Raw genomic sequence first — 9,436 nt, 5'->3', positions numbered from 1 at the left:
TGATTAAACAAGGTCAAGTCCCGAGTGATCTATAACGTCATAAGCCATTTATTTACTTCGAGGTTGAGTACAAGTAGGACGTCTAATTTATGAAAGCTAAGCATTTTGATAATGTGTTAGTATGTGCAACAGTAGCCCAAGCGAGTCCAACGAATCCCTCAACGCCATGCAAGTATGTTCGACGTGGAAAGTAAAATATTTAATGTTTTGAGGTATGCTAAATGTCTTGTGACCAATTATGAACGGATTTGGAAGTCGGTGAACGTGGCCGAGGATCTCTCCACCCCGGTAAAGCATGAGCGGGTTTAGATCAGGATTGGAAAGTGGTAAAGCATGTCCAGAGACCAATCCACCAGGTAAAGCATGACCGGGGATCTCATGTATGCGGTAGTGGATTTTCCCTGCCAGCCCAGTACTGTGGTTTAGTCTTATAAGGCGCATTTATGTATGGGTCACTTTTTTTAAAAAATATCTCTATGCAAAATGATGAAGTTATGCATGTTTAAGTATGTATGATGAAAGTATGTTTATGAAAAGTTTCATGATGATGGCACGTCTATGTTTATGTTATTACGTTCAAGTTTCAAGTATGTACGCTATACTTTAAAGATGCATGTGGTTTTATTACGTATTATTTGTTATCTTCAGTTTATACATGTTGAGTCTTTATGTGAGAACCCGGATTTTTTGAAGCAAAGCACCTCAAAAAGCTTAGGAAGTAGCTCAAAAAGAAGCCGAGGCAATGCAAAACCTAGAGAATTGAGGGTACGTCACTCATAAGAGAAAACCCTTAACTCACAAGCTAAAACCCTCAGCTCTAGACAGCTCCAAGATTCTTGGAAAAGAAACCCTCAGCTCATAAGCTAAAACCCTCAGCTCAAGGAAGCTCATTGATTGTCGATGAGGAAATCCCTAGCTCATGAATTCAATATCCTAGCTCAAAGAAGCTCATCCTTTCTTGTCCTAGAAGAACCAAAATGGAGCTAGGAGATGAGCTAAAGGATTGGGCAAATTTAATGTGCAAGAAATGACCTTTGAGTTAACGAAGAAGAGGAGCTAATGGAGCTAAAGGTTTGGACAAACTTATTGTGCAAGAGATGACCATTGAGTTAATCAAGGAAGCAGCTAAATGAGCTAAAGGTTTGGACAAAATTATTGTGCAAGAAATGACTATTGAGAAAACCAATGAAGGAGCTAAGATACTAGGACACATTTATGGTGCAGGAAATGACTCTTGGTGCTTGAGATGCTTTGACCACATTGATGGCACTTCTTGGAGCCCAAGATTTCGGCCATAGGGTGTTGAAAGGCCATATTTTTCCTATAAATACCACCTCAAGGTGTTGAAAAAACCACACCTACAAAGCCATAAGAAAATTCGGCTCCTTCACTCCATAAACCCTCCAAAACTCGGCCAAAAGCAAGAAAAAAGATGGGAAAGCTTGTGTCGTTATTTTAGTGCTGGAAATTATTGTCAACACTGAGGGGAAGCTCTTTCCAAATTTCGGTCAGCATCTGGTACGAATTCGGCAAGTTTCGTACGTCCAAGTTTGAGCAACTCAAAGTGCACCTTCACATTTTGTAAGTGGGCTTTTGTTATATATTTGTTTGTATTTTTAAACTTTGATATACATAATATGACATGCTTATATGTATGTTCATATTTTCGAAAATTGCTATATGTTCTATTTAAAAATTTCGATCGATTATGTGTTTCTTCTATGTTTCGAAATTCGTTGATTCCGCTGAATTCGTTTGAAAATCTGATATCTGAAAATTCTGATAAGTTCTGTTTGATAAAAATCTGAAATCTTTGTTACACTGTTACGATTCAATTTGAAATGGGACGAGAATTGTGATTCTGTCTGGCCATCAATGGTGGGTATAAAACCATTTCCGTTTGGCCCCCAATGGTGGGTATAAAACCATTTCTGTTTGGCCCCCATCGGTGGGTATAAAACCGAGTTCTGGCCTCACCCCTTAGAGGACTAACATATTGGGGAAAATTTGACCATGGAAATGAGATGAGTAACAGTGTTCTGTCTGTTCCGATCTGTTCTGTTCTGAATTGTTCTGATCTGTTTCCGAACTTCTTTGAATCGTCTGATAATCTCTGTCTCATATTTGTTTCGTTTCTGTTATGATGAGTTAAAAAAGTAATAAGATTTGAAAGTTTGTTAAAGAAATGTTTTAAAGATTAAGTTCTATATGTATCATTGGAAATCGATCGAACCCCACTTGCTGAGTGTTTCCCAAAACACTCACCCCTTACAAATTTCAGATAAAAACGAGGAGCAACTGAATGAGGAAGAGAAAGATGCTTTTTGGGGATGGTGAATCAAGGATCGAGATCAAGATTCAAGAATTTTATTTTTTTCTTTGTTTTGTTCCACATTCGCAACTCTGATGTATTTTATTCTATTTTCAATGTAAAGACAATGTTAATTTAATTATGAAAAAGACTGGTTTTTGGCATTTCGATAGGAGGCTTAATTGTTTTCAAGAAATTGTTAAACAATGCCCGATGTCACCGACGCTTCTGACACGGGGCGTGACATTTAAGTGGTATAATAGCCGCCAGGTTCATAATCCCGCTGGGATTTTGACAGAAAAAAAAGTCAAATTTTGGCAAAACCCTAGTGCATTCCTATCTGAAGTAAACTCACCCATCGGATTCATTCACGTCTTATGTCGACGTTATTTCCTTCGAAATTCAAAGTCTATCTCCTTCAATCATTATGAAATTTCTAGTATATAAAGTTCCACGAAAACTTTGTTTCAATCAAAATTTTGTACCTTTCTATACCATTCTGAAATTTTACCTCAATTTATGGTCTTGTACTCGTGCTCAAGCCGCACTTCGCATGCCTCAACCTACTAGAGGAAAACAAGATAAACAAGAACTCACGAAGATTAAGAATCTGTTTCAAACTGATATACAGCATCTCAACCATCACCTTAATCGAGCAGAGAGCCAGCTCGCCCTAACCCTATGTAACCCATCTCACGTGGTACGACTACTTTTCCCTAATCGAAAGTTGATAGTAAGGATTGAAACTGAGAAGGATTTTGTTAACCGCTCTCTTCATCAACATGAAGACCTTGCTAGCAAGCAAGAACGTTACATCGCTGAGCTTCATGGCGCTATGGATAGACTGCAAGAAAAAAATAACTATATGCACCTTGTCGTGGAAAACGTGGAAGAAAAAGAAGAAGAAACACCTATGGAAATAGTGGAAAAAGAACAGTGATGATGAAGAGATGATAAGGTAGGCTGGACTGGTATTATGGTTAAATGATATGAAAGAAAGAAGTGTAACATTTCTTTGAGAATGTACATAGATAAGTTGAATTACATTTTTGGGAACATACCTATCAGAGATAATTTGACTTATATTTTTGGGAATACAAATACTCTGATATAAGTTGACTTACATTTGAGAATTTACTTATCGAAGATAAGCTTCGGACTTAAGATGAAATGTTTGATTCGGGGATAATAAATTATTTATGAAAATATGTGATAAGAATTATATAAGTTTTGATATTTAGATATAAAAGTTGATTTTATGTCAATAATTAATGGTATGGACATTTAAATTTGGTATATTAAGCAATAAATTTAAATGTGTAAGATTTTGGAATATTTAATAAAGATAAGAAACAATAACTTAAGTTAAGAAATTAAGGTCATTACCTTAGGTAAATAAAGAGAGTTATGAGATATTGGTGGTCATCAAGGGAAATGTAGCATGCATAATAGGTTCTGACTTTTCTTATATTAAAAAGAAAAATAGGGGAAAGATTTGTGGAGAAAGACATCCAACGAAATTTGTTTGTATTAAAGCATGTTAGGCTCATAGTTTTGATTAAAGACAGATTTAGTAAAAGAAGAATTGTTTGAGGAATTAGTTTCTTCCGTACAAGGTTGAAAGAAATTTTAACTAGGTTATTGGGACTTAAGTCAATAGGCTGATAAGGAGTTATGTTCTAAGATTCTATGTTGATTTTAAGTTTTGAGATATTAATCGTGATAATTTTAAGATAGAATAAAATAAGTATGGATACGCATATATTCAGTGCCGATTTTATTTATTGTACTATGGTAAATTTCAACGTCATTTTTAGAATTTGTTGGTTGGACAAGAATCATGCAATGGTAAATGGTCGGGGTAAGAATGCCAAACTCCAATCCAAGAATAAATCATAATTTATGGCAAGGATAAGAAACAGAAATCCTTCCTTTCTGCTTCTCAGATCTAGAAAGGCATGGAGTATGGCGAAGAAGTCTAACTAGCAATAATGAGAGAAGCAAAAGAAGGAATTAAGCTCAAGATATAAAATATTCCTGTGGTAGCGAGCTTCGGAAAGGTTACTTTGAATTATCTCAGACAGTGAAGTAGAATTCGAGAGTAACTTGATAGCTCGTGCTACACTAAAATCTAAGGAACCCTAGCAAATGGCTTCAGTTGAACTCAAGAAGCTAAAAGATCAATTCCAAGATTTGTTAGTAAAAAAACATATCAGACTAAGTGCCTCTCCTTGGGAGATTCAGTCTTATTGACACAAAAGAATGGTGAAAGCACAAGATAGTGTGTCGATCTACAAAGAACTCAATAGGATCAAGAACAAATGTCATCTTTCAAGAATAGATGACTTTTTTTATCAGTTAAAAGGAGCTAAGATCTTTTCGAAGCTTTATCTAAGGTCATACTACCCCAATTGAAGGCCAAGGCAGAGAATATTCCTAAAACAGCCAAAAAAAAATAAAAGGGTATGGACACTATGAGTTCACGATAATACCTTTTGGCCTGACCAATGCTCCAACAACATTCATAGAACTCATGAACAGACTGTTCAAGAAAATTTCTCGACAAGTTTGTGGTAGCATTTATTGATGACATTTTTGCATATTCAACAAGTTAGTACGACCGCAAGGAAGATCTTCGTCTTGCTCTACCAATGCTCAGAGAAAAATAAATAAATACTAAATTTAATAAATGTGAATTATGATTAAAAAAATGTCACATTCTTCGGTCATATAATCTCTGAAATGGGCATATCAGTGGATCACCAATAAGGTGGAGGCAATCATAGAATGGCCTTGATCGAATACTGGAATAGAAATTTGAAGTTTTTGGGATTAGTTGGCTATTAAGAAAATGTGTTGAAGGATTTTCTTCCGCTCACCAAGCTCACTCATAAGAACTCTAAATTCAATTAGAGAGAAGAATGTGAGAAGAGTTTTTAGATCTTGAAAAAGAAACTCGTTTCTACGCTAGTATTAGTACTTCCCGAAGAAGGCAAGAATTTCACAATTTACAATGATGCATCAAAAGAGGATTGTGATGTGTTCTCATTCAAGAGGGCGAGTAATTGCCAATGCATCGATGAAATTAAAACCATGTGAGCAAAATTATCCAACACATGATAGTGAATTAGCCACAATTATATTTGAGCCAAAGATCAAGAGAATCAATTTCTTTGGTGTCAAATGTGTGAAATTTACCGATCACCAAAGCCTCAAATACTGTTCACACAAAAGGAATTAAACATGAGGCAAAGACGGTTGATCGAACTATTGAAGATATTTTAGGGCGTGTGCCATGGACCTCGGAGGAATTAAAAAAACACCCCCCTTGATTGAATTTGTCGATAACAATAATTATCATGGAAGTATTGAAATCAGAGAGAAAGCTATCATGGTACTTGAATTGTTGATAAAGTAGCTATTATCAAGGAAAAACACAAGGCAGCTCATGATCGACAAAAGAGCTGGGCTGATTTAAGGTGAAAACCGTTGGAGTTTGAAATCGGTGAGAAAGCTTACGATAAAGTTTCCCCTATGAAAAGAGTGGTTGGATTAAGCAAATCTAGAAAGCTAACTCCAAGGTATGTCGGACCCTTCTAAATAATGGGAAAAGTGGGAAACCTAGCTTATCGGCTGGCTTTGCCACCAATCATGTCAAGGATTGACAACGTCTTCCACGTCTCACAGCTAAGGAAGTATGTCTCAGATCCAATTCAGAATCTTAAAGTTGCATCGCTACTAAACGAAGGGAAGAAGTCCCTATTCGAATAGTGGACACAAAAGACCAAGTGCTGAGACGCTAAACAATTTTATATGTCAAGATACAATGGCAAATCATATGGAATGAGAAGCAATCTGGGAATTTGAAGAACGTATGCTCACTCGGCACCCTCACCACTTTAAAGATTTATCTAACTCAAGTTTCGAGGATGAAACTTCCAATAAGGAGGGTGAGATGTGAGAACCCGGATTTTTCGAAGCAAAGCACCTCAAAAAGCTCGGGAAGTAGCTCAAAAAGAAGCCGAGGCAGTGCAAAACCTTGAGAATTGAGGGTACGTCACTCAGAAAAGGAAATCCTTAACTCACAAGCTAAAACCCTCAGCTCTAGGAAGCTCCAAGATTCTTGGAAATGAAACCCTCAGCTCATAAGCTAAAACCATGAGCTCAAGGAAGCCCATTGATTGTCGATGAGGAAATCCCTAGCTCATGAATTCAATATCCTAGCTCAAAGAAGCTCATCCTTTCTTGTCCTAAAAGAACCAAAATGGAGCTAGGAGAAGAGCTAAAGGAGTGGACAAATTTAATATGCAAGAAATGACCTTTGAGTTAACCAAGAAGAGAAGCTAAAGGAGATAAAGGTTTGGACAAACTTATTGTGCAAGAGATGACCATTGAGTTAATCAAGGAAGGAGCTAAATGAGCTAAAGGTTTGGAAAAAATTATTATGCAAGAAATGACTATTGAGAAAACCAATGAAGGAGCTAAGAGGCTAGGACACATTTATGGTGCAGGAAATGACTCTTGGTGCTTGAGATGCTTTGGCCACATTGATGGCACTTCTTGGAGCCCAAGATTTCGGCCATAGGGTGTTGAAAGGCCATATTTTTCCTATAAATACCACCTCAAGGTGTTGAAGAAACCACACCTACAAAGGCATAAGAAAATTTGGCTCCTTCACTCCATAAACCCTCCAAAACTCGGCCAAAAGCAAGAAAGAAGAAGGGAAAGCTTGTGTCGTTATTTTAGTGCTTGAAATTATTGTCAACACTGAGGAGAAGCTCTTTCCAAATTTCGGTCAGCATCTGGTACATATTCGGCAAGTTTCATACGTCCAAGTTTGAGCAACTCAAAGTGCACCTTCACATTTTGTAAATGGGCTTTTGTTACATATTTGTTTGTATTTTTAAACTTTGATATACATAATATGACATGCTTATATGTATGTTCATATTTTCAAAAATTGCTATATGTTCTGTTTAAAAATTTCGATCGATTATGTGTTTCTTCTATGTTTCGTAATTCGTTGCTTCAGCTGAATTCGTTTGAAAATCTGATATCTGAAAATTCTGATAAGTTCTGTTCGATAAAAATCTGAAATCTTTGTTACACTGTTACGATTCAATTTGAAATGGGACGAGAATTGTGATTCCGTCTGGCCCCCAATGGTGGGTATAAAACCATTTCCGTTTGGCCCCCAATGGTGGGTATAAAACCATTTCTGTCTGTCCCCCACCGATGGGTATAAAACCGAGTTCTGGCCTCACCCCTTAGAGGACTAACATATTGGGGAAAATTTGACCATGGAAATGAGATGAGTAACAGTGTTCTGTCTGTTCCGATCTGTTCTATTCTGAATTGTTCTGATCTGTTTCTGAACTTCTTTGAATCGTCTGATAACCTCTGTCTCATATTTGTTTCGTTTCTGTTATGATGAGTTAAAAGTAATAAGATTTGAAAGTTTGTTAAAGAAATGTTTTAAAGATTAAGTTCTATATGTATCATTGGAAATCGATCGACCCCCACTTGCTGAGTGTTTTCCAAAACACTCATCCCTTACAAATTTCAGATAAAAACGAGGAGCAACTGAATGAGGAAGAGCAAGATGCTTTTTGGGGATGGTGGTGAATCAAGGATCGAGATCAAAATTCAAGAATTTTATTTTTTTCTTTGTTTTGTTCCGCATTTGCAACTCTGATGTATTTTATTCTATTGTCAATGTAAAGACAATGTTTTAATTATGAAAAAGACTGGTTTTTGGCATTTCGATACGAGGCTTAATTGTTTTCAAGAAATTGTTAAACAATGCCGGATGTCACCGACGCTTCGGACACGGGGCGTGACACTTTAGACTCACTAGACTTGATCGATGCAGTTGAGGACGAGTATGAGGAGACGAGGGGTGAGGAACCAATGAGTCGGCTTGGACTGCGCAGGAGGCTAAACCCGAGGACCGCCAAATTTTTAAGATTTTACGCATGACGATTTTAATACTCTGACTTTTACGAGATTTCTACACGTTGTTTGAACAAGTATAGCAAACTATATTTGTGATCTTTTTATTGCAAATATTTTGGATGAACGGTTTATTTTAATCGAAATTTGAAGGTTTATTTCATATCTAAGAAATTTTCTATTTTTCCGCAAATTTTAAATAGTTCAAAAGTACGGTACGTTGCAGTTGGTATGAGAGCGGTGTTCTTGTAAAGGGTTATGCCTACTGTCAATTACGAGAAGCTCACGAAGTAACACGTCAAGCATGTAAGCTTTAAAATTTTAAATTCTTTCATGTATTAAGCATCAGGTTATGATTTCCGCATGTGTAACGCCCCGAAAAATTTAAAATTCCACGAAAACCACATGCATTTGAGTTATTAAATTTTTTTTATTTTAATTAAATGTTTTAATAGCATAAATTAATTATGTGGTGCATATTGGCATGATTAAAATATATTTTTCTACATGGTTGCATTAAAATGTTATTTTTAAAGGTTATTCGAGTTGCGATCGAGGAACGGAGACCGATGGCTGAAAATTAGAAAATGTTTTTATTAAATAATTGTTTTAAATTATTTAAAATATGGGTGATGCTTTTTCTTATGTTTTTGGAAATAAGGGGTTTTGAGGTGATTTTATATGCCGGGACATAATTTTTATCGGTTTGGATTTTTAACAAAAACGCGAACGTTTTGGCAACCCGGCTATTTATTTCACAAACTATTTTTATCCAAAGCTTTGCTAATATTTTATTTAATTCTAACTAAGATTAATGGGCTAAATTTAGGGGCTTAATCGGCCTAAAGTCTAGTTAGTATTTAATTAAGCTATATATAATATATGATTAGCACCCCAAAACCCTACAACTCTCATAACTCACGCCCCACACTCATTAAAGATTCAGAAACTCTCCCCCACCCCAACACACGACACACATATCTACAATAATTGAGGGGAAAAATCGAGAAGCTCAAGGGAATTCAAAGCCAAGGTCTTGCTCCGTTCTTCGACGTCGTCAACGGTTTTTCGTCCGTAATTGGCACGCCTATTCATTCCTTCAAAACATTATCACACCATAGTATTTGTTTATGCATGAATTTTAAGGAAAAACATAGCACACAAGTTAAATTT

The sequence above is a fragment of the Primulina tabacum genome, chromosome 2 (genome assembly GCF_025594145.1).
Source record: "Primulina tabacum isolate GXHZ01 chromosome 2, ASM2559414v2, whole genome shotgun sequence".
Lineage (NCBI taxonomy): Eukaryota > Viridiplantae > Streptophyta > Magnoliopsida > Lamiales > Gesneriaceae > Primulina > Primulina tabacum.
Note: the sequence above shows the minus strand (reverse complement) of the source record.